Genomic DNA, 26,360 nt, shown 5'->3' on the forward strand with positions numbered 1-26,360 from the left:
AGGTACAGCTGCCCATGCAGCTTCAACACGATACCACAGTTCAAGAGTAGTGACTGGCGTATTGTGACGAGCCAGTTTCTAGGTCACCATTGACCAGACGTTTTAAATTGGTGAGAGATCTGGAGAATGTGCTGTCCTGGGCAGCAGTCGAACATTTTCTGTATCCAGAAAGGCCCGTACAGGACCTGCAACATGCGGTCGTGCATTATCCTGCTGAAATGTAGGGTTTCGCAGGGACGTCCACTGTTCAAAGTGCTGTCAATGCGAACAAGAGGTGACCGAGACGTGTAACCAATGGCACCCCATACCTTCACGCTGGGTGATACGCCAGTATGACGATGACGAATACACGATTCCAATGTGCGTTCACCACGATGTAGCCAAACACGGATGCGACCATCATGATGCTGTAAACAGAACCTGGATTCATCCGAAAAAGTGACGTTATGTCATTCGTGCACCCAGGTTCGTCGTTGAGTACACCATCGCAGGCGCTCCTGTCTGTGATGCAGCGTCAAGGGTAACCGCAACCGTGGTCTCCGAGCTGATAGTCCATGCTGCTGCAAACGTCGTCGAACTGTTCGTGCGGATGGTTGTTGTCTTGCAAACGTCCCCATCTGTTGACTCATGGATCGAGACGTGGCTGCACGACCCGTTACAGCCATGCGGATAACATGCCTGTCATCTTGACTGCTAGTGATACGAGGCCGTTGGGATCCAGCACGGCGTTCCGTATTACCATCCTGAACCCACAGATTCCATATTCTGCTAACAGTCATTGTATCTCGACCAACGCGAGCTGCAATGTCGCAATACGATAAACCGCAATCGCGATAGACTACAATCCTTCTATGGACATGTACACGGCCCTTGCAGAGCAAGATAACCGCCACTCTAGCCGAAATCTAATATCAAATTCGTTACACTCTCGAACAGCAGATGGGAAAAAATGAGCAATTCGTGTGTTACCAGCGCGCTGAACAATACCGTTTTATGCCGGCCGAAGTGGCCGTGCGGTTAAAGGCGTTGCAGTCTGGAACCGCAAGACCGCTACGGTCGCAGGTTCGAATCCTGCCTCGGGCATGGCTGTTTGTGATGTCCTTAGGTTAGTTAGGTTTAACTAGTTCTAAGTTCTAGGGGACTAATGACCTCAGCAGTTGAGTCCCATAGTGCTCAGAGCCATTTGAACCATTTCAATACCGTTTTATGCTCTACACTAGGCAATTTATAGTTAGAGATGCAACAGCAGGGCCAATTTGATCATTGCTCTGGTAAACTATTAAATCATCTTTTCCTATATTCCCGTCATTAAGAGGTGCCCATTAAAACCAGTCTTAGTGAATTTTGTTTATCACACCAGTTGGTTTAGTTAACTGTATCGCGAGGACTTGTACCGCCCCCTTGTGCTGGAAAATGTGTGGTGGACTGTATATCTCTGCAGAGTTAAAAACTAGTGGAGTAAATGTATTTAACGTGCACGCATTTGTAGAAGTTGTAAACTTAAACTATTGCATGGAAATTTTACTAGAATGTGGAGAAGAAATATTGCCAACATACACTCTGGAAGATGTGGAATGTTTTAACAATTGTGTAATGCGGTATATGAGAGGCAAAACTAAAAGTACTGAATGCTCTCGGATAGAGTAATTGCAAGAAGAGGCAGAACTAATCTTTAAAGCCATGAAACAAAAATTTTAGAGGAAAAAAATCATATGCGTGTTGTAATTCGAGAACATACCTTGTTTATATTGGTCAGATTAGTGGACGGATAAAGAATTAAATGTTTTGGATGTAGATTTAAATTATGGTTAAAAATTAAGCTGGATGTTATTAAAACTACACAGTTGAATAAACCCTCTGCCAGGCACTAAAGTGTGAACTTGGAGATGTAGATGAGAAAACGTAGAGAAAAAGTTGTTTTCTGAATGTAAATGCGCACACGAAGATTAATAAACGTTCTGTACCAGAATATTTGTTTTCGGATTCGCTACCCTGGAAAAAAAGGTCCTACTTGTAATGATCTATAGATAATTCTCTTTGATGTTTACGGTGCAAATGAATAAATGGAACAGCAGTTCTTCCAGTCAAGTACTGTTGCATGACTCATCTTTGCTACAGGACATCTCCGTAAAAATATCTTCTCTCTTACGTCCGATGAAACTAATTGATGTATAAAAATACTAAAGGTGCAGCATTGGTGCTTATATGATCATTGCTCTGGGGAACTAGTTTACATTTCCGTATGTTCTTGCCATTAAAACTATAGGTTTGTACATATGAAGCATCTTGTGTTCGTGATTTCAAAACAAAATTCGGTTAATGTCAGCAGCATTTATGTTTCTTTAATTGTTGAATCACTGTCCAGTGAACATCCAATATTGTCCACATCCTGTACTTGATACCTGAAAACTATACACAGCACGCTGACAGTCATAACATCATCACTAAGCAACGCTTCAATAGTGCTCCTATTTTGCGGATTCTTTTGATCGGATGGTGTACGTAGATATCATATTGCTGAGGGTGTGGCAAATCCATTCACAGTAGGGTATTGTACGTGCTGCTCTCCCACTGTTGCAGGTATTATGCGGCTGGTCGTGACCACTTGTGGCAGAGGCGTGTCGCACCTTAAAGTGAGAGCCACAGGGATGGGTGCGGCAGCTCCCTGCTCAATTTTACTCAAGTCTCCTCTATGGCACGCCATGGGCTTGTAGCTACGGCGATTGCTGTGATTGTTTTTCGATAACAATCGTCGTAACTGCTCCATTTATGTCATATAATTTTACTACATCAGGTGGAATAGCGGAACTGAAGAAAAAAACGCCTGCTGTAATCGTAACTAGGCGCTGTCAGTGTAGTTTTCTAGCGATGTCTTGCCTGTGCGGACTATAATGCAATTGTTACATAGGGTCGTATGTGTGTGGTAATGCGATTCAACGGCAGTGGCTAGAGCGCGCTCGAGGTTCATCCATCCTAACACCAGAGTGCAGCGCGGCGTTGGGAGGCAGTGCAATCCGGTGTGGCACTCTTCGATGCTGGAACATTCGGAGGTGTGGTGTTTGTTTATATAAAGATGTGTTCGCCCCCGGTAGATGAGTGGTCAGCGCCACAGAATGTCAGTCCTAAGGGCCCGGGTTCGATTCCCGGCTGGATTGGAGATTTTCTCCGCTCAGGGACTGGGTGTTGTGTTGTCCTAATCATCGTCATTTCATCCCCATCGACGCGCAAGTCGCCGAAGTGGCGTCAAATCGAAAGACTTGCACCCGGCTAACGGTCTATACGACATATACATATAAAGGTGTATAAAGGTGTTATAATTACTCTTATCTTATCCTAGCAGCGGTGCCTGTTGTTTAACCATAAAGTACAGGTATCACCAATGCTTATGAGTTTGTCTGACGCAAGCAGAAGTGTGGTGTCACCGCCAGACACCACACTTGCTAGGTAGTAGCTTTAAATCGGCCGCGGTCCATTAGTACATGTCGGACCCGCGTGTCGCCACTGTCAGTGATCGCAGACCGAGCGCCACCACACGGCAGGTCTCGAGAGACTTACTAGCACTCGCCCCAGTTGTACGGACGACTTAGCTAGCGATGAAACACTGACGAAGCCTCGTTTATTTGCAGAGAACATAGTTAGAATAGCCTTCAGCTAAGTCAATGGCTACGACCTAGCAAGGCGCCATAGCAATTGATAGTTATCGTATGAAGCATGTCTCATCAAGAACGATGTATACAAATTATGGATTAAAGTTAAGTATTCCAGAAGCTACGTACTTTTCTTTATAGCATTCATTACGTATCCTGTTTCAGACCTCACGCCATCCTGCGTGAGCTTATAGCGTGCATTTCGGCCATCTCTAGCAATATAACAAGAAGTTCCTTACCATTGAAAAGATTTCCCGCTTCATCGCTAAAAAGTGAGTAGTTGGATGATGTTGAAAGCTGCATGAAAGCATAGCAACCCTTGTTTCTTACCTATATGACGTCACAGTATGTAGATCACTGTTCAAAACACACCTAAGCACCACCTTAGTACAAATGTAATGAATGTTAAGTATTAATATACAAGACCAAAGATGGCTGTCAGTTTTTTAAAATATGGGTTGTCAGCGCAATTTTTTTTAAAATAATGAACGGTGGTAATAGTTAAATGTTTAAAGTCTCGTATTTAAGATCTCGAAAATTGCGTATCTTGGAAATCTTCCAAATTTTAACATATAAATCAAAAACTGATGGCAGTAATGGCAGAAAGCAGTAGAGTGCTTGCATAAACGTCATTGGGTACAATAATCTGCTGCAAATTGCAAAGGAACGAAAATGCACGAAAGGCGGAGGCACAGATCAGGACCGTAGACAGATCACAAGTGAGGAGGATACAGCCTGAGTGTTAGTCAGACCAAGGGAGTGGTAGGGACTGGTGGAGGGGGAAAACCATTGTAATTGGGTAATAAATCAGATAAATTACACAGAATAAGGACATAATAACACTTTTGTATCCCGCTTGGAAGCCGGCTGGTGGGTCTGCTCCTGTGATCTGCAAAATAGGCCGAATGAAGGAAGTGAATAGGAGCAGGTGAGGTAAAGCACTTCGGTACTGCATGTAAAATAAAAGCACATTTAATAGTGAATATTAGTCAAAGACATACACTTGGGTGCACGTAGGTGCGAAGCTGTTCATGTATCAAAGCTAACAGTTAATAGTAGTTCGAGAAACTATCATCAAAGTAACAAAGGCAAAGTTTGTAATGGCTAGCCCCCACTGAAGTAGAAGTTAAGTTGCTTGGTCGTCTGCTCTTGATCAACTGAGCAGAAAGCAGAGCGGCGCTCGGTGAGCTCCACAACGTCTGCTAGAGGGCGCTGTGCTCGAAGTAGTTCGTCCACTCTCGTAGTGCCAACCTACGAGCGTGCACCTACGCTGTGGCGTTGGAACTATCGACGCCACAAACACTAACATGATAGACCATTAATGTAAGTGATAAGGAGGCTATGCCGAGTAGCTGACTCGCACAGAACGATAGACCCCTTGTCCCAAGGAGTTGAGTGAACTTTGGGATGAGTGCCACAACTGAAAAGATTTTGACCACTCACCTTGGAGAAAAATAGCTGACCCTGACCTTAAATGATCCTGATTGTGCTCGTACCTGCAATAATCCATAGCTGAATTCACAATCCGCTATCACAGTCTGGCCAGTAGTCTATCTTCCTCAGATTTACGTTCCTGTGAATTGCAAATGCGTCCACATCCATGACATGTACTTTCTCCACTAGATTATTATCATGCTGGTTAATCCTCTGATTGTACAGAAAACTATGTTGAAAATCAGTGTCCTTTAGCTTTTGATGTAGGTAAATGCCAAAAGTATATAAAGAATACACAGAACGCTTCTTGGCTGTTGGTATTAGACAAGAAATGACAATAGGATGTGTTGCAGGACCTGCAAGAACCGTTACTTGTGCAACTTCTTTGGCAGTTATCTACCTTCGTATATTTTTCCTGGGGCAAAACATTCTGTGCTGTGAAATTTTTTGACGGTATTACAGAAGATGGAAGAAGTTGGCAACGTGTACCTTCGAACCGTTCTGCATACAGTTCTGATGCTCTTGATGCATTTTGGTGACATTCGCCATACATTATGAGCATGTAGGCCAATTCTTCATTAGTATATGGTATTTTATATGTGACAATGATTTACTCATTACTAAGGATTGGAATATTTAGATGTTTTACAAGTTACATACTGTAAATGAATTGTGTCATTCCTAGTAACAAACCTCATCTACGTTGACAGTGGCCACTGAATTTCAGTTAATTCCTCCGAAGTCTCGAAAGCACACTTTACCGTTGGGTGGCGGGCCATTCAATGGCCACAACAACACGCAATTCACTACGCATTTTTACTGCGTGATTTTTTGTTAGATCTACAAACGAGTTATATTCATTAATTTGTCTCATCGTGATCAGATATTATGGTAACAAATAAAACTCAGTTTTATAAAGGTGAAGCCTGTTTGTCTGTTATTAATGAAGTTGGTCACAGTTCGTCTAGGTGAAAATAAATTACAAATTTCTTTAACGAGTGAAAAGTAATTTTACGTGAAGTAATTAGGGACCTCATTTAGGACGTTGCGTCATAAGACCACTGACGTCAAATTTCTTGGGTTTTGCTGGGCCTATACTACCACTGGTCCGTGTTGGTAGAACGGAAGCGGGTATATGAGCATATCAGGCTATTCGTGGGTCGCAAGACTTGCTGATAATTGGTAGCCCGCATCTCTGCATCACAATGCGGCCAAATGATGAAGGTCTTGTCCACGTATCGCAGCCAACAATGTGAGCGGAACTTGTATGGAAGTGTGTGTGTGTGTGTGTGTGTGTGTGTGTGTGTGTGTGTCGGGGACGGGGAGTTCCTATTGCCACTCCATCTCTTTGTTCATAAACCGAAATGCTGGTTGTTTTTGTGCTTTATGAGCTGACACGGCAGTCTATCAGAAAGATTTTAATGATACTGATGCTGGTGGAAGCATATATATTTATCTGATTCAAAACTCACACTGCGTGTGTTCACTTTCCCTGAATGCCTCGTGTCTGAAACAACTCAGGAGAAGAACGTTTCATCTGTAAGTAGAAGGGCAAGGGGGACATGACCCCAATTTTGATATGAAATTGATATGCAAATTAACTAAATTGATCAATTATGCACCCCTCCAGCCACGCACACCACCACCACCCCCAGATGGTGTCATGCGCTTTCCTCATCTGGCAGGTGGGTCCTAGCCCCATCCTCCCTCTCCACTCCACCCCGTCCCCTCCCTCTTCCCTTCCCCCACCTTCCCTAGTGGTGAGAATTTCGAATTTTCGCGAGATTTCGAATTTTGGCGGCAATTCCGAATTTTCGATGTACAATTCAATTGTCAGTTCTGAGTACGTAATATTAACGGAAATCACTGATGGAAATTTTTTATAAAACGGAAATAGGTGGTGAAAACCGAAAAAAATTCAGAGAATGGGAAATCGGTGAACGATGCTCCGAAAAGGACACAATTTGCATTTCATATGACAGGGATACTCTTGTTTAACTTCTGATCGCTTCTTATACTGTGATAGCAAAGCCATTAAGATGCTCTGTGATGCCCTGCCAGGTGCGAGTGCAATAGTGGATGAACCCTTCGCCGCTTTCTTCACCATGTCGCCTCATGTGACCTATGACGGGGCTCTATCTGTCCGCCACCGGACCGCATTCGTAACGGCTGAGGCAACTGTCTCGCCACACGGGTCTCGACTGGACCTGCCTATCGCTTTCTGCCCTGCTCCAGGGTGGTTGCGGTGGAAGGGCGCCTCACCAAGGCCTTAGATGACACAACCCACGATACGTGCGCTACTTGGCTCGGTGTCCGGCGATCTGCATGATGACCACCCGCGCTTGTCACCCACTCAGCCTCTACGCCACAGGGGGCGGCAACCAGCGGTTGGAAATCGGAAGAGGAGTGTCATTTACAATACCGTTCTCAAGGTGTTCTGTGTTGGGCATCCACCACAAATAATAGATTCGTTTTTGAAGGTTAGCGTCTTCTCCCACAAGTATGTCCTAACGAAAACAGGAACATATATTTCGAGGGATGCAGCTGGCACTGAACGTGCCAGACTATCTATCTGTCTCAGAATGAACAAAGGGTGTTTTCTGAAGATAGCAGATGCATTCAATTTTTCATCCACTTGCTGGCAACTAAAGGATGTTCAAATGGCTCTGAGCACTACGGGACTCAACTGCTGTGGTCATTAGTCCCCTAGAACTTAGAACTAGTTAAACCTAACTAACCTAAGGACATCACAAACATCCATGCCCGAGGCAGGAATCGAACCTGCGACCGTAGCGGTCTTGCGGTTCCAGACTGCAGCGCCTTTAACCGCACGGCCACTTCGGCCGGCAACTAAAGGATGTTTTCGGAAGGGACCTCTGTCTGTTTCACAGAATATTTGTTTTCCCCACAGCAGACCCCTACACCAAGCCTGCTTGAAGAGGAAAAATAAGGCGAGGTCAGCGCCCTCACCCCACAGCTATACCCAGACTAACAACAATATATATTTCGAGGGATGCAGCTGATGTCACAAGTATCAAGCTATCTACCTCAAAATGCAGAAAGAGCGTTTCTCTAAAGCTAGCAGTTGTGTCCAATTTTTCAGCCACTTGTCAGCAACCAAAGAATGTTTGTCTCTGAAATTTTTTTCTCCTTTACAGCCATATTCTCTTCTTCAAACACCTGCATCAAGCCTGTCCGTGTGATTGCTGCAATATGAAATGGTAAGCAAGCAGTGATGCCAGCGATAGTGGTGGTGGGAAACGGCCAAACGTGGGTCAGTTGCCATGTAAATGTTTATAAAAAATTATGAGTTCAAATTGCGACAGCTATAAAATTTCGTAGCGAAAGTATTCAAATTTTTCGAGATTGTGATACATTTTCGTATCAAGCGGTTATAAAAGTTCCTTTTTCTTTCTACTGCAGTGTTCATTCCCAAAATGTTGGCATAATTAGAACGCCAGCTGGAAGCTGAAATTCGCCAGCAACTTGAAGATGTGCTACCATCATGTAAGCACATCTCAAAATTCTGTGTGTGATAATTTCCACATTCAGAAAACATCTCTTAAGGTATTCAAATCGTAGCAAGAGCTTATAACATTTCCACTATTGTTCTAGCTTTAAAGCAACAGCAGTTGTAAGCTGAAGTCGCCAGTAAGCTGAAGAGCTTGTGCTACCATCACATAAGTACATCTCCAAATTCTGTGTGATAGTTTACATGCTCAGAAAACAGCTCTTGATGTATTCAAATAGTAACTAGTGTTTATAATTTTGATCTCGCTGTTGCAGCATTAGAGCAGCAACTAACGGACATTGAGCTGCTGCTGAAGGGCGAAATGCAACAAGATGCAGGTATATTTGTAGCATATAACCGCTAGACTCTTTTTTCATTATACAGGGTGTCCCAGCTATCTTGTCCACCCAAAATATCTCTGGAACAATAACAGCTATTGGAAAACGACTTTCACCGGTATCAATGTAGGGCAGGGACCCATGAATGTACATATTTGGAAACATTCTAAAACGAAAGCATATGTGTTTTTTAACACAAACGTATGTTTTTTTAAATGGACCTCCTATATTTTTTCTTCAGCAATCCATAGCATGACAAAGCACATACACAATGGCGTTGGTTGCATCGCAATATTCCCATTACATCCCGAGATATTAAGACGCGAAGTTGACGCTTGAAACACCCGACATGCGCTGCTAGCGCACGTCCTGAGGCTCGGGCGTGAACCCCATGCTGCCCGTAATCGCGATGTGATTGATATGCGTAATCACACTTCCATACTTATCAAGAGGTCCGAAACGAATGATACGGTCTGCTGCCATCCTGTATTAACGTCGTACATTCCAGTAGGTATTTATTCCATAGGCTAGGGGTGATGCGGTTCTGTAACATATGTGTGTACCGCAACGTTAGGCACAAAGTTAACTTCGCTTATCGTTAATCCGTTACTAAAAAGCTAATGCCGTTCAACGTTAAAACTTTACTTTACTGTAGATCTAGCGCAAATGACAGTTAATCATTCACTCGTAGTAGTAAAATTCATATTGATGGTTTTAGTGAAACGAGCAAGTGGAGTAAAAGTTTTGATGGCAGCAGACCGTATTATTCATTTCGCATCTCTTGATAAGTATGGAGGTGTGATTACACATGTCAATCACATCGCGATTACGGGCAGCATGGGGTTCACGCCTGAGCCTCAGGACGTGCGCTACCAACGCATGTCGGGTGTTTCAAGCGTCAACTTCGCGTCTCAATATCTCGGGATGTAATGGGAATATTGCAATGCAATCAACGCCATTGTGTATGTGCTTTGTCATGCTATGGATTGCTGAAGAAAAAATACAGGAGGTCCATTTAAAAAAACATAAGTTTGTGTTAAAAAACCCATATGCTTTCGTTTTAGAATGTTTCCAAATATGTACATTCATGGGTCCCTGCCCTACATTGATACCGGTGAAAGTCGTTTTCCAATAGCTGTTATTGTTCCAGAGATATTTTGGGTGGACAAGATAGCTGGGACACCCTGTATACGGTGGTGTGGGGCATATATTATCCATTGTTGTAGATGTTGCTATGGATCAAGAGGAGGATGAGACTCTAGTAGGGGTATGTGTCGAGGATGAGGACCAGGAGTCATCACTTAGATCTGGTATGAACTTTTTCTTCATTTTTTTCGTAGTAATGTATAATCATTATCTCGCTGTAGTCAAATTCAGTACAAATTTTTTGCTGTTGTTGTTGTTTCTTATAATCAATATCTTGTTGTAGACGACTTTTGTGAGATGGATCGATCGGTGGCTCCACAACAAAAACAATTGCGGCGAGGGTGAAATACCGGAATAGGAGCGTGATATGGCGGCTGCTGAAAGGCAGTGTAATCTCTCCCTTCTGGAACAGGAGATGGTGATATTTGACTGGGTGGGAAAACCAGCAGAAATATCGACTGAACTGCTCGATCCTGGGACCAAGAGTGTAAAAGGTGACTAAATATGATCTTCATCGTTACAGAAAATAATTATTATTCTGGAATACTGATGTATTTAACTGCTGTTATTTGTTTACAGCATATACTTAAAGAAAAATTGAGCATGGTACTTAATTTTTTTCCATTATTCATATGTTACAGAGGTGTCACCGACACCGCCATGATAACAGATTGCTGTGGCACGTGCATTTATATTCTGTTCATGATAAGAATAAACCTCATGTAAGCCGCTCGGAGCGGCCGCGCGGTCTAGGCGTCATGTCACGGATTGCGCGGCTCCAGCCGCCGGAGCTTCCAGTCCTCCCTCGGGCATGGGTGTGTGTGTTGTTCGTAGCATAAGTTAGTCTAACTAGTGTGTAAGTCTAGGGACCGACGACCGCAGCAGTTTGGTCCCTTAGGAATTCACACACATTTGAACATTTGAAACCTCATGCAAACATTACGCTATGTACTCTTCCGCGTTTGCAGTACCCCACTGGATTTCGTTTCAGGTGAAGCGGAATCCAAGCTTTCTCGAGTACAGTCAGGTACAGTAATGACGATACGTTTATGTTGTGCGTTACGTATACATGGACTCAGCGATAATAAGGGACAACAGCTTTACCGGCGCATTTTACTTGGACAGCACTGGATACGCAAGCGATCCAACTAATCTGCAGTGATGTGAACAGCTGCAGTAAACACGTAAAAAGAAACGAGCAGAGAACAATATAGCTTTGAACGTCAATTAATTTTTAAACAGAAGGAAATAATATGTGGTAAAACTCAGGCTATATGCTTCTTAGGTGACATAGCAGTCTCTCGATCTTAGCTAACATAGTATTGTAATTAAAAACAAAAGTAATGAAAATTCCTGACTTTAACAAGGGTAATTTTTCTGGATGAGCTATGTGTGGTACAAAAACGCATTGCTGGGATTTCACCATGTAGTTAAATATTGAAGCCACTGAAGGTATTACAGTAGTCGTCTGATAATCTATAATCTCCTTGCATTTCGTACTCCGAGGAATACATTTCGGTACTGCTACACTGATAACGAGACGATCACCAAGAGAACCCCAAGCCACTAAAAATCCACATTACCTCCTCCTGCTTTACGACGTGCTGTTCGGCACATCGCCATCGTTCGCCAGTGAAGTTACTTTCCCGGTGGTAGACTAATTAAGGAATTACCGTGCTGCTAATAGTTTTACATTAATTTGGGAGAAGTATTACATAGAAGAAGTCAGATGCTGTCGTAACTTGATCCTTATTGTGTAGTTTACTTTGCGCGAAAACGATAGGCAGAAATAAAAAATGTACTAAATAATACAGAAACTGGCTAGTGAAATTTTGGTCACAAATGATGAACTGATTTTTAATCTATATGGAAATTATGTAAATGAAAGATTGCCAGGTCACCTAGTGTTAGCGAAATCAATTAAAACTCTTAACTTGGAAATTAAATTACACTATTATTGTACGAGGCGTGTTTTTGAAGTAAATACCGTTTGAAATTAAAAAAAGACGTGCAAAGATATCTCAATAATTTTATTTTTACATGAAAGCCTATACCTTAATCTACGCACTGAGGTCATTACAGTCTGATTCTTCCTTGCTTACGTTGTGTACTGAGTGTTTAAAGTGCCTGCGATAATCGTGGTCCCGCCGACTGTGAAGTACGGGCTGTTAGAAGATTTCTTAGTGCTAAAGGCCTAAAAGCGATCGATATTCATCGTGAGATCTGTGCAGTTTACGGAGAAAACATTATGAGTGATGGAATGGTAAGAAAGTGGGTGCGAGCGTTTAAAGATGGCCGCACAAATGTGCACGATGAACAACGGAGTGGGCGCCCTTCGGTCGTTAATGAAAGTTTGGTGCAGGAAGTGGACAATAAGGTCAGAGAAAACAGACGCTTTACGATTTCCTCCTTGCGGGATGACTTTCCTAATGTTTCTCATAGTGTTTTGTATGGCATTATGACCGAGCACTTGAATTACCGTAAATTGTACGCACATTGGGTACCGAAAATGTTGACGGATGTGCACAAAGCCGGCCGAAGTGGCCGTGCGGTTAAAGGCGCTGCAGTCTGGAACCGCAAGACCGCTACGGTCGCAGGTTCGAATCCTGCCTCGGGCATGGATGTTTGTGATGTCCTTAGGTTAGTTAGGTTTAACTAGTTCTAAGTTCTAGGGGACTAATGACCTCAGCAGTCGAGTCCCATAGTGCTCAGAGCACATTTTTGATGTGCACAAAACCAAACGTTTAGACAGTGCATTGACTTTCCTTGAGCGGTACCACAACGACTGTTATGATTTCATAAGTCAAATTGTTACGGCCGATGAAACATGGGTGGCCTACATCACACCAGAATCAAAGCAACAGTCCATGGAAGTTGAGCAAGGGCATCGTTTTGCTGCAAGACCATGCCCGTCCGCATGTGGCGAATCAGACCAAAGATCGCATCACATATTTTCGATGGGAGACTCTAGATCATCCTCCCCACATCCCCGATCTTGCGCCTGTTGCTGCACTTGAAGAAACACCTGGGTGGTCAGCGTCTTCAAGACGATGACGAAGTCAAAACAGTGGTGATGCAGTGGTTAACAAGTCAGGCGGCAGACTTCTATGAGAAGGGTATACAAAAACTGGTACAACGCTATGACAAGTGCCTCAATGTTGACGGAATTTAAATAGAAAAGTATATTAAGGTACAGGCTTTCATGTAAAAATAAAATTATTGAGATATCTTAGCATATCTTTTTTAAATTTCAAAATCGTACTTACTTAACAAACACGCCTCGTAGCATGTTGGCAGGCGCTGACAGTTGTAAAGGCACTGACTCGCACTCACTATCAAAACGCAATGATCATCCAGAAAAATTTCAGTCATGAACAAAAGCAAATTTGTAACCACTTCATGGAATTAATTACTAGTTCTCTACGCTACCAGTTACGTAAAAACTGAATTGCATTTCTCACGGTGATAATTTTAGTATTTAAATTAGTATTTAATTATGGATATAGAGAGGATCCTATCAGGTAGTTGCTACTCAGATTACCCACCTTAACACAAGTAAGTTGATAAAGTATTTGTTACTGGATGACTCGAACTAACACTGACAAGTCTTTTACAATTCTAAATGTTAAACTGGTCAGGTCTTACAAGGGGAGGCCACCAATTGTGAAATTCATATTCGATTCATACTGCGCATAATAAAAGCTCATGGCCAGAGGCGTAATGTGGCAAAGCACCAAGATGCACTTCTCAGCCGTTGTCGAGAAAATCGACAGTTAAAAGAAACCGTTGCGGTGAAATACTCTCTACCATTAGTGATTTTCTGCAGCGTCGTGGCGCAGCGGTAAGCGCTAGGGTTTGTAATCCGAAGGTCGCGGGATGCAATTTTTTTTTTTTTGGTATTTGTTTTTTGTAATTCAAATGTGTGTATACATATTTTTTAGTATTTGTTTTTGTAATCATATATATATATGTATATACACACACACACACATATATATATATATATATATATATATATATATATATATATATATATACATATATAATTCCCGGCAATCAGTTGCAACAATTATGCATATAATAAGTTGTTGAATGTCGTTTGTCGTGGAAAAACTGGCGACTTCGAACATCATTATGTTTTCCGCAAACAAAGTTGTATTTCACAAATGTTATTAATTGTCTTCATATTGTTAACCACGTATAGTTAACGGAAGACGTAGAGACGATATTCCGAAACGAATACGTATAGCGTAAGTCAAACGTTCGAATTAGAATAGAGACCCCACGAACACAAATTTGCCGTGGCGGGTATGAAATATAAACTCCGTTACTCGCTCGTTACACTTGAAGGACAGATGTTGAATGGGCCGAAACGAGCCGCCGCATAACAGCGTAGTTACCTGCTAACTTCGAAAGAAGGTAGATGCGGTCCCTAGCGCAACTTATAACATCGTCGAAAATCAGTGCGGACGGGAGAGCTTTGGTACAACCTGTTAAAAAAACGTAGAACTGGAGGCGGTAAAATTGGAGAGCGATCCGCCTTCACCAACATGCATAAGCAATTCATTAATAGTTATATATATATATATATATATATACATATATATATATTAATAAAAAAAAATTCCGTGGCGTGAGACTCGATCCGGCGACCTTCGGATTACGAACCCGAGGGCTTACCACTGCGCCACGACGCTGTAGAAGAGTATTAATCGTAGAGAGTATTTCACCGCAACGGTTTCTTTTAACTGTCGATTTTCTCGACAACGGCTGAGAAGTGCATCTTGGTGCTTTGCCACATTACACCTCTGGCCATGAGCTTTTATTATGCGCAGTATGAATCGAATCTGAATTTCACAATTGGCGGCCTCCCCTTGTTAGTTCATAGCGCTGTGGTCGGTGCGGCGAGGTCCGTTATAACACGACAATGTACGGCCACAAGCTCCTCACCACAATTAACTTTGAGCCCCCAGCGCTCTTCTTTAACACTGGTTAACCATGATGCTTTGCGCTGTGCCCAATTGCTTTTCCACATTTTGCCTGGCCGTACCGTACACGGCATCTTGCATTGAAACTGATCTTGCGTACTCTCGCATCACAATGTCTTTTTGTCCGTCCCCCTACTTCGCTACTACCTGACTCTCGTTATAGCTCCCACAGGATATGGTGTCCGTTGTGAAGTGACCAGTTTTCGTCCAAAGTACTGGGTGAGTTCATTCGTTTGTTTAGAAGGGGAGGCCGATAACTGTTTCCCACCTTCCGGTTGGTCAGCGATGATAGAACCGAGGCGCGCACCCTGGAATCTTTCTCAAACTATTTTACAGAAAATATTCGGTAAAAAATTTGATTTTTGCTTTACTCATAGCTTTATATGCCAGGTTCATGATGATGCGCTCATCATTTCGTTAATGGTCAAAGTTAATGTGACATTCGTGTGAAAGTAAGATACCGCGCGACGTTCGGAAAAGTGTGTAATGAAGAATTCTCTCGCAGTTGTGTCTGCAGAACATGTTAGTGAGGAGAAACTCAAAACTCCGCTGTGTTTTTGGGAAAAGAAGGAAATTTTTACATGGTAACAAGAGAAATGTGTAGATTTTACTCGAAATTCGCCACTCATGACGCTTCTGTGAAAGTTCCGGTTGACAAGTCAGGCGAAAATAAATCACTGCTTTTCAGTGGCATTCTTTTAAGATGCTAACGAAAGCAGAGATGACAATAGGTCATTTTGAATGGTCACCCTGCAAGTGTGGGCATGGAAGAGACACATTGAATATTCACAAAAATATGTAACAGTAGGCTTCAGTTTAGACGGCGCTTCGCCTCCAGCGCTCAGCGTTTCCCCTACAGCACTCTGACAGACCCACCACCATTGCCACTCTTCCCACACTTCACCGGCCGACTGCGCATCTAGCGGCCATGGTATTTTGCAGCCACTACACCACCTGACATACTCTGCCCGACTGCAACACGCTCCTGCGCACAGTGACACTACGACAATTGTAAGTAGGCTGTTTAGGTTTTTATGTTGGTAACGCCACGTAGCGCACTGTATGAAAATCACTGGCTGTGCTGTGTGCAGTCTGTGGCTGGGTGGCATTGTTGGAACAGTCGCTATTGTAGTGTTGGGCAGTTGGCTGTTAATAGCGCGTAGCGTTGCGCAGTTGGAGGTGAGCCGCCAGCGGTGGTGGATGTGGGGAGAGAGATGGCGGAGTTTTGAGAGCGGATGATCTGGACGTGTGTCCATCAGAGACAGTAAATTTGTAAGACTGGATGTCATGAACTGATATATATATATATATTATGACTTTTGAACACTATTAAGGTAAATACATTGTTTGTTCTCTATCAAAATCTGTTATTTGCTAACTGTGCCTATCAGTAGTTAGTGACTTCAGTAGTTAGAATCTTTTATTCAGCTGGCAGTATTGGCGCACTCTGTATTGCAGTAGTTTGAGTAACGAAGATTTTTGTGAGGTAAGTGATTCATGAAAGGTATAGGTTATTGTTAGTCAGGACCATTCTTTTGTAGAGGTTATTGAAAGTCAGACTGCGTTGCGCTAAAAATATTGTGTGTCAATTTAGTGATGATCAGAATAAGTAATGTGAGAAATGTCTGAATACGTTCAGTTCTGCTCAGCTGTTTGAAAATCAAATAACGTAAGAGGTTTATCAGCACAGTCATTCACTAATTTTTCTAAGGGGATGTTCCACAATAACAATAACCTCTTTTGTTTACATATGATATTCCCTGACTTCGCCTGATCGTCTACTACAATTCTTTACATTCTCTTTCATTGGTTATTTTGCACAAAGGAAATTATTAAAAATATATATACATCACAATAATATTCACAACATATTTATAGACATCATTTGAATGTGCATAATTTATAAATATTTAAGAGAGGACCAATAGGAACTCAGATTGGCATACCAGCAAGTTACCTTCTTCTTTCTTCAAGCACGCTTTGTGCAGGAATTTGAGGAATAGAATGCGATTGAAAAGTAGAAAAAAAATCCGAGGCAGACATCCTTTTTTTCCTGGCAAGTGGCCGAAAAATTTGATGTGGCTGATAGCTTTTTTTTTAAAAAAAAAAAAAGTCTTTGTTCATTCTGGAGCAAACAGATAGCTTGACACTTCTGACGTCAGTGTTGCAACCCTCGAAATACATGTTGTTGTTAGTCGGGGTACAGCTGTAAGGTGAGGAAGCTAATGTTGCTTTCCGTTTCTTCTTGACGCAGGTTTGGTGCAGAGGGCTGGTGTGGGGGCCAAAAAAATCTTGTGAAACAGATAGAGGTCCTTTCTGAAAACATCCTTTGGTTTCCAGTAAGTGGATGAAAAATTGGATGCATCTGCTATCTTTAGAAAAACAGACTTTGTTCATTGTGAGACAGATAGATAGCCCGGCACGCTCAGTGCCAGCTAGACCCTCGAAATACGTGTTGTTGTTTTCGTTAGGACATGACTGTGGGAGAAGATGCTAACCTTCGAAAAACAAATCTATTGTTCGTGGTGGATGCCCAACAAAGAACGCCTTGAGAGCGACATTGTGAATTACATTCATCTGCCAGTTTCCAACTACTGGCTGCTGCCGAGGGGGAGTGGTGTGGAAGCCGAGGGGCCACGCCAGTAGTCTTCGTGCAGATCGTCGGAAACAGAGCCCAGTGGCGCGCATGTCGTGGTTTGTGTCATCTAAGTCTTCAGAGAGTTACGAACGCGCCAGGCGCGGCGCCCTTTCATCTCAAGCCCCCCGCAGCAAGACAGAATGCACTAGGCAGGTCCGGATGAGAACTGTGAGGCGAGGCAGCTGCATCAGCTGTCATGAATGTGGTGCAGTGGGGCACAGATGGAGCCCCCTAAGGTCACATGAGGCAGCATGGTGCAAAAAAATGGCTCTGAACACTATGGGACTTAAATTCTGAGGCCATCAGTCTCCTAGAACTTAGAACTACTTAAACCTAACTAACCTAAGGACATCACACACATCCATGCCAGAAGCTTGACTGGAACCTGAGACCGTAGCGGTCACGCGGTTCCAGACTGCAGCGCCTATAACCGCTCGGCCACCCCGGCCAGTGGCAATGCAGCAATGAGCATCTTAAGGACATAGCGATTGCAGTACATGAAGTGATTGTAAGTTAGACAAGAGTATCCCTGTCGTATGAAACGCAAATTCCGCTACTGGCCATTAAAATTGCTACACCACGGAGATGCCGTGCTACAAACGCGAAATTTATCCGACAGGAAGAAGATGCTGTGATATGCAAATGATTAGCTTTTAAGAGCATCCACACAAGGTTAGCGCCTGTGGCGACATCTACAACGTGCTGACATGAGGAAAATTTCCACCCAATTTCTCATACACAAACAGCAGTTGACCGGCGTTGCCTGGTGAAAAGTTGTTGTGATGCCTCGTGTAAGGAGGAGAAATGCGTACCACCACGTTTCCGACTTTGATAAACGTCGGATTGTAGCCTATCGCGATTGCGGTTTATCGTATCGCGACATTGCTGCTCGCGTTGGTCTAGATCGAATGACTGTTAGCAGAATATGGAATCGGTGGGTTCAGGAGGGTAATACGGAATTCCGTGCTGGATCCCAACGGCCTCGTATCACTAGCAGTCGATATGACAGGCATCTTATCCGTATGCCTGTAACGGATCGTGCAGCCACGTCTCCATCCCTGAGTCAACGGATGGGGACGTTTGCAAGACAACAACCATCTGCACGAACAGTTCGAATCCAGGTTGTGTTTACAGCATCATGATGGTCGCATCCGTCTTTGGCGACATCGCAGTGAACGCATATTGGAAGCGTGTATTCGTTGTCGCCATAGTGGCGTATCACCCGGCGTGATGGTATGGGGTGCCATTGGTTACACGTCTCGGTCACCTCTTGTTCGCATTGACGGCACTTTGAACAGTGGACGTTGCATTTCAGATGTGTTACGACCCGTGGCTCTGTCCTTCATTCGATCCCTGCGGAACCCTACATTTCAGCACGATAATGCACGACCGCATGTTGCAGGTCCTGTACGGGCCTTTCTGGATACAGAAAATGTTCGACTGCTGCCCAGGACAGCACATTCTCCAGATCTCTCACCAATTTAAAACGTCTGGTCAATGGTGGCCGAGGAACTGGCTCGTCACAATACGCCAGTCACTACTCTTAATGAACTGTGGTATCGTGTTGAAGCTGTATGGGCAGCTGTACCTGTACACGCCATCCAAGCTCAGTTTGACTCAATGCCCAGGCGTATCAAGGCCGTTATTACGGCCAGAGGTGGTTGTTCTGGGTACTGATTTCTCAGGATCTATGCACCCAAACTGCGTGAAAATGTAATCACATGTCAGTTCAAGTATAATATATTTGTCCAATGAATACCCGTTTATCATCTGCATTTCTTCTTGGTGTAGCAATTTTAATGGCCAGTAGTGTATGTCCTCGTCAGAGCATAGTTCACAGATTTCCCTTCCTCTGAATTGTTTTTTTTCACATTTCTACCATTTATTCCCATCCTATGAGCAACTTGCATCAAAAATTTCCTTTAATATTGCGCCCTCTCAATTGACCATTGAACTGTACAGCAAAAATTGGGAATTGCCGCCAAAATTCGAAATTCTCGTTAGGAGGGTAGGTTGGGGAGATGAAGGGGGGGGGGGTTGTTGGAGAGGGAGTAGGGGGCTGCCACCCACGTGCTGCGTAAGGAAAGGGCATGATGTCATCCATGGCTGCAGGTGGTCGTTGTTGGGGATGGAAATTAATTGATCAATTTAATTAATCTTCATATCAATTTGATATCAATTCTTGTGTCGTGCCTCCCTTTTCCTACTACTTCCATAGACATCCATTCCAGCATGTTAACTCCAAAAACTATTAGTCTACGTTTATGATTTGAATGCACTCTCTGTAACTTTTTTACTTTTTAAATGTACACTCGCAAAATTTCGTGCATTGTTGAACATGGTAGCTGCAACAGGTAGGCACTCAGCAAGAATGATCGAAGATTTGCCTTGCAAGATCGATGTTTTCTTAGTCAACCACTCGCCCCTCTATGGGACACTGTCCATGTCTCCATAAATTTATTGTATCACATACAGATTGATGGACGTGAGGGCGGATCTCTTTCGTACTTAGTTCTGAAACATCACTGGACCTGCAGATCCAGTTTTGTTCGATTTAACCATGATACACACTGCCCCTTCTCTCGAGGTTAAGCGATTAGGTCTGAAGTTCGCTTCACAGTACCTCATCAATTGACATGGTACCTGAAGCACACAAATGTAGTGTGATTAAAAACTTTGATTACCACTAAGTGCATAGGTCAAATCTGATGAAGGTATCACTTACCATTGTTATAAGTTTTTGAAATTGTGAAGAGGCTCTATGGATACCCTCTCTGATTTTTCTTCATGTGCCAAGACATAACTTAATCTACAATTCGTGTGTTATTCTAAAAATGAACCATCTACGTGCTGTGTGTTTTCTGTAGTTATCTGTGTGTTGGTATGGTATGTTAACTCTCCTAATTTGTATGGAGATTTTATTTCAGGCTGCATAATTAATTTCTGCTAAAGACAATGATCTGCTGGTCAATATAAAAAAAAATGTTTTCTGCAAAGAGATTACCCTTTTGTTTGTAGCATCAACCAATTAACATTACGCCGGCCGCTGTGGCCGAGCGGTTCTAGGAGCTTCAGTCTGGAACCGCGCGACCGCTACGGTCACAGGTTCGAATCCTGCCTCGGACATGGATGTGTGTGATGTCCTTAGGTTAGTCAGGTTTAAGTAGTTCTAAGTTCTAGGGGACTGATGATCTCAGGTGTTAAGTCCCATAGTGCTCAGAGCCATTTGAACCAACTGTAGACGGCTATTTCACCTAATCCATAGACATCTGTGCATGACTGATTCTCCTCGTAGTAATATGATGGGTATCATGCACAGTTTATCAGCCAGCGACTATCCATTGGCACTTTATGAGCCATTTTTAAAACATGATTTTCTCTTCATGGAGGGAATTGTGGAAACTTTTCCCTTTCTAGATTTGTGTGCCTCAGTTGATAAGAAACGGATACCTTATTTGATCTATGTGTTGTCCGACTGTCTGTCCGTCTGTTAATATCCCTTTCTCTCAGGAATGGGCAGAAGCATCACGTTGAAATTTATGTGAAATACCAAGATTTACTGTCTCTTGGTGGTGTAAAACTTGTAAGCTTCTAAGTTAATGCACTCAAAAGATACAATTATTTACGTCACATATTTTGATACTCGCAAACTCACACACCAAAATGTATAGATGAGCTATCTACAAACATAGTGAACTTTATACGGAACCCTCATAACCCGTGTACTATTTACACTCGTCCGGTTTTTTCTTTTCTGAAATCTAACTTTTTGAGCCAATTTGGTCACCATTGGCTCTACCTCCAATGGCCAAGGGACATATACGTCACATTATAGCTTTTTGTTATTGTAACGTTGATTAGCTTAAACTCTGTCTGAATCTATTAAAATCAGCTGAGCATACTAATTGCACCATGGCTACATATTTCCAAACTACATCACTACTAACGGAAATGAATGAAGAAATCAGATGCCAATATTAAATTTCATGTATTTTGTGGTAGATTTAAGTCTTTTATTTGTATTTAGCTTTCCAAATAAAGTAATCTTCTATGACAAAAAAAAAATGGTTCAAATGGCTCTGAGCACTATGGGACTTAACTGCTGTGGTCATCAGTCCCCTAGAACATAGAACTACTTAAACCTAACTAACCTAAGGACATCACACACATCCACGCCCGAGGCAGGATTCGAACCTGTGACTGTAGCGGTCACGCGGTTCCAGACTGAAGCGCCTTTAACCGCACGGCCACACCGGCCGGCTGCTATGACTGTAACAAGGTATACAGACTAGTAAATTAGTCGAATTATTTTGTAAAGAGAACAGTAACGTCTATATATAACATCTAGAATTATTACAAAACTTCTGTTCTCGATACATGCTGCAGTGACTACTCTAATACACAGAATAAAAACTTCTCGGGTTTCAGCCGCGTCAAGTGGCTGAAGTTACACGAGCTTTCGTCAAGCACTTCTCGGGCATTGTTAAGTAGTATGACTGATAGTGGGCTGCTAGTGCGCCCTTATATACGCTACATGCCGCCTGTGACGTCACTGGTGCTCGTGGCATCGCCATATATTCGTTGACTTGGCGTACGATGTGATGACTTGTTTTGTGAGAGCGAGGATAAAACTGTCGCATCTCCTCTGACCATCACAGTCACCAGATCTCAATAGTATTGGGCCTTTATGGTTTACTTTGGAGAGAAGGCTACGTGAAGTGAAGCCTGTAATTTTCAATATGTATTTGTAAGTTGCGTAGTAATATTTCATGAGAGTATGGCGTCGCCAAATACGTATACGGACTAACACGTTAGACGTACAACTAGTAGGAAAATTATTCTGAAGGTAGCTAATTAGCAGCCGAAATCTGCCTTAAAAAGTGTTTATTTGGTACAAAATTGAACGAAAAAGAGTTTGAACCAAATGTCACATGTCGACTTTGGCGACATTAGAGACTGCTATTGGTCAGCTGGACACTGATGAGGGAAGAAATCGGTCTTAGCCCCTTGAACAAGCCACCCCGTAACTCACCTCTATCGTCGTGAGGAAAGATGAGAAACCTAAACCAGGAGATGTGTGTTAGGTTCCTCAGTAGACTGACTAATAATTCCAGGTTAAGGAATATTAGGAAGCGCTTGTTGTCAATTTACATGATTTTATTTTCGATTTCGCTTAGTTAAAGTTCTATTCTCCTAATTCAACAAAATCGTTTAATATAAAGACATTGTCATAACATATAAACAACGTTAGGTCGGCAGCTGTAGGTAGTATGGCCCGAAATCAATCACTGACTTAGGATTAGCATATACTCATATTACCCAGCGTTGTTATATTTCGTTTCCCTTTTCCTTTCAGATCTGTAGATGATCATTGTGGACCGAAATCGATAGCCTTATCATTGACTGGAATTAATGAAATTATTGTCTCGACGTATTCGTGTATAAACTTTCGGTTAATTTTTTACGGAGGCACGTCATTGTAGTGCGAAAACATATTTTTCGAGAAAATCGACGAGCGTCGCTTCTCTTGTGACAAAAAGATGGAGCTCTCTTCGGAATGATTTGCACATTAGTGACGGTCGCAAGACATTTTAGTGCCGCTGGCGGGTTGCGTGTCGAGCTGTTAAAACGGAGGCGCGCGCGGCCAGTGAAGGGTCGTTTATGCGTTAACAGTCGCGGCTGCGGCCGGCGCAGCCAATGGCCCGTGTCGCCAATCGCCCAGGGGAGTGGAGCGGATTTTTGTCGGAGTCCGGCGACGGTGAATCACGCCACTCGAACCGGAGCGTGTTGCAGCGCCCGCGTGTCATCAGCTGGGTTTGTCACGCCGCCGCTTACGTCGAGAGGTGCTACTGTTTTGGATAGCGCTAATGAAGCTCCCTCATTCCATATGCGCCTCGGCAAATGGGACCAATTTGGCAGCAATTATGGCCCCCACCCTGATACATTGTTGAATCAGTCACTCCCTCCCGCCACTGCGGAGCACTGTAGCGGCCAGCGGTATAATCCTAATGCGGGGCACTCCCCGAGGAAGCAGCTTAGCGCCGCTGTGTCGGAAAATCGCTTGTTGTCCCCAAAAGAGCTTATTTCCTAAGGACCGTTGCATCCGACATAGGTGTAATTTTTTCGACGTTACTTTCATAACACGAGTTGTGCACAAGTTCAAGGAAAAGAGTTTACAGCAGTATAGAAAGCGTGTGCGTTTAATGAAGTGTGTCTTAATCACGTCGAAGAACACAGCGACGCAGTGTTTAAAATTTGTGTGATTCGAAACAGTCTTCGACTTCAAACATTTACTTTGTTTTACGCTCGGTTTCGGTCTATGGGACCATCATGAGATGCTTCCAGAAAGCAAAAACAGTGATGAAACCTATCAGTGGCATTATTACGATAGCCTATAAAAGTATTGATAATATCAGTATGGTACGTTACCTGAAAAGCAGCTAAACGTGTTGCCAAGATACTCACACAAAGACGTGAAACCATAAAAACTATGATAAACACAAATGACGCGTTGTGTCGGGTCACCATGAGCATTATGACCTGGCACTTGCCCACGCACGATTTACATTTGCGCGGAAAAAAAGAAATGCTATGGGGTATTAAATTTGTGCATAAGCGAATATAGCTAGAATTAATAATATCATAAAAACCGGTTGCCACAATATAGTTAGATCTGTGGTAAAATGCTAGTTATAACTTCAAAATGTCAGCTCTGATGTAGGTATTTACGACGCACGTAGTATATTATGAGCTGCTTTGGAAGCAGCATGCGAAATAACGAAAACGCAACAGTCAAAATTATATTTATCTAAGGACCCTAGATCCCTGTTAGGTCATGCACGTGTTTCAAGTGAGTAGATTCTATGTATAAACCTGATCCTGGAAAACGTTCGAAATACTCGTATCGTATACGACTGCCATAAATTAAGAGGATTCAGTACGTGATTATACAACAAACTGATACGTATGCTGTAATGAATGGAGTTCAGAAGGTCCCTAACAGAGAGGATGTTGCGCAATTCGAATTTCAAATATCTCCGTTTTCACGTTATCACTGTACTTGTGTGGGTAGGTGCATTCACCTAAAGAAATTTGAAATTTTTCTTTTGTAATTCAGGAAGCTACTCTCGTCTCTCATTATCAACTTGATCTACAGGCCTTGTGTAGTATTCGACGGTTATAATCTTACCCTTCGCACGATAAGCGATGTGACGAATTCTTCAGAACAGGACCTTTCCTATTCGGCAGATGAAATGAACTTCGCCTTTGTTGGTGCAAGGTTCATAGCTTCCACCCACTGCTTTGACGAAAAGCGCTGCATTCACATCTCCTCAACAGAAACTAATCAGCTAACAAAATCTACTAGATTATTTTCAAAACGAACCAATATTTATTTAGAAATTTATCTTCACATTTTTTCGGACAGAATTAAGCAAATGCGATACTCGTATTGCACAAAGCTGCCATATAGTAATTCCTTACACGAAAGATACCGTGCTCATTCCTCTGTTTCGCCTCTTGCGTCACCTATTTCGTACGTATTTCATACTCGTTATTTAAGTGTCATATTGTACACTATCTCTACATTTTCATCTGTGGTTGTACTTTATCTACGTTCTTCACGTAGACAACGTTAATGATAAGTAGAGTCAGTTTTGAATTCACGTACCCATTCCTTAATTGTTGCCACCTGCTGAGCATATTTCATGTAAACGTTCACCAGCGTGATGATGACACGGTATTCCAAATTATTCTTTTTGTCGGAACACATACAACACAAAAAAGTTAGAAAGCCGTATGAAGAAAATTATTCCTAATACCAAGTTAACGCTTGACTTACGTCATAATTCAGGATACACTAATATAAAAAAAGATCATTGATATCAACCCAGTATATTTTCCAGACGGAGAAATTTTCTCCTTACCACCGTGGAATCTCTAAGTTCACACTTTAAAAAAAAGCTAAAAACAGTTACCTTTCAGTGTTGTGTTAGCTGACAACAATACACCGAACAAGACTGTAAATTTAGTATGTGTCATAAGAATTTCAGACATCAGTTAAGAAGTTCGTAAGGAAGTAAAAATTCGGTAAACCGTCGACATGCAGTTGGACATTTCCGAGCAAAAATCGGCCGCGCTTTATCTTGAAAAATAAATAAATAGAACCATAGAGGCATTCGCCGGATATGATTTGAAGAACAGTTAAATCGAAAGTGACATTCGTGGTGGGTAATCATATTTTCTAATCACAGTGCATTACGGTAACTAGTTGACAATCTTGGTTTCATCTCGTCAGCAGAACTGTGAGGTGTCCAACGTTGTTAGAAGTTGTATATTGTATTCCTGAGAGCCATTCCAACGAGCAAAAACCTTACCACTTATCTTTATTTTCTGCTTCTTCTTTTTCCTGGCGTTCTTCCGAATTGTCATAGGATCGGCATGTTAATCTGGATTTGCCACGTTAGTGTCAGAAGACGGCCAGATGCCCTTCCTGCCACCACCACTTTGCACACCATAGAGGAAAGAATAGGAGGAATGAATAGTAAAATAGGAATGCGGGTAAGCTACTACAAACAGCATAGTGAACACATTATTGTGGCCAAGATAGATACGAAGCCCACGCCTACCACAGTAGTACAAGTTTATATGCCAACTAGC

This window comes from Schistocerca piceifrons, chromosome X (genome assembly GCF_021461385.2).
Source record: "Schistocerca piceifrons isolate TAMUIC-IGC-003096 chromosome X, iqSchPice1.1, whole genome shotgun sequence".
NCBI classification, from domain to species: Eukaryota; Metazoa; Arthropoda; class Insecta; order Orthoptera; family Acrididae; genus Schistocerca; species Schistocerca piceifrons.